Here is a 1,400-nt window from a genome sequence, read left to right on the forward strand (position 1 = left end):
TAAGTCAACTGTGGGCACATGTGGATACGTGATAAGTCAACTGTGGGAACGTGTGGCTACGTGTTTAGTTAAGTGAGCTTAGCCACACAATAGTAAGTCCGTTAAATATTATGGTCGGTAAAAGTCTCAGGATCTTTCATTCGTCACGAGAAAAATTCGCACAATAACAAGGATACTACTAAGCATCTCTTGTGCGCAAAACGAAGCGTTAAGTAGAAAAATTAACTCTATTAATTAGTTTAAAATTGATTGGCAAATTTAAAGATGTATATATAAATTACAAATTATGGCTCATTATTCTGAAATTTTTTACTTATAAATAATAATAATAGTTAGATTATTGCATTTTTGAGGAAAATTGTTTCTCAATATAATTTATTATAAAAGATTTTTCAAAGAAGCGTGAGAATTTATTAAATTAGATAGTTACTAATGGTTTCACTGCATGACTCAGGCAGCTACTCGTGTAAATCAAGTAATTTTCAAGTGCACAGATGTCGGGATAAGCGTTAGAGAAATAACCCTTCATTTAATATGGACTTCCTAATCACCCAAACGAAGCAATTCACCTGAAGTAAAAAGTGTAACCACAATCACAATAAATTCTCAGACACAACTCCTCACTAGCAACCGTAGAAAAAATCAGAACCCATTCCCACGATAGAGGAAACGATTCCAGTCTCTACCGCTGGCAAGAAAAAAAACGATCGCACCACAATTGCGCGACGAAATCTGCCTGTAAATGGGCCTCATTGCATCGTAATTGGCCCATTAATGAGAGATGGTATCGTTGTCGGCTGCATCAGGGCAGAGATTGCGTCGGAATTCTTTTTCTAAATCTTTACAAGGAGGCAGATTAGTCGGAGGTGAATAGTCATTAGTAATCACTAAATGGTTGTTGCGTGTGGGGTTGCTAAAAATTCAAGAAAGCGAGACAATCATAATCAGTAATACGATAAAAAGTAATCTTTAGGGATAATCAATAAGGTTGATGACCATTATATAACTTCAAAAAGGAAGCTAAAAGAAGTTTTAACATTAATTCAAGCCGTAATGTGTGATTTCATGCAGATCACATTCCTGGTGAAGTAATAAAAATAGATTTGGGTTTCGCCTCTCAAAGACCGAGATGAGCATAGCAATCAGTTGTTCAGGAAATCTTTATGTATAACCTAATGTTGAAACAATCAGCTTAACTCAGAAGAATTTAAGTAATTAGCCAGAATATAATACATAATAAACCTATTCAATATTGAAACCGATTCGAACAACATTTGATCGAACAGAGTAAAACACAAATATTTCCAAACTCAATCTTTTATGAACAATAAAACATTTGTAATTAATGTAGAAAAACATTTGGTAACATTTGTAGTAAATACATAACCACTTGCTCAGTT

The sequence above is a fragment of the Hyalella azteca genome, unplaced genomic scaffold, assembly GCF_000764305.2.
Source record: "Hyalella azteca isolate HAZT.00-mixed unplaced genomic scaffold, Hazt_2.0.2 contig14089, whole genome shotgun sequence".
Taxonomy (NCBI): Eukaryota; Metazoa; Arthropoda; class Malacostraca; order Amphipoda; family Hyalellidae; genus Hyalella; species Hyalella azteca.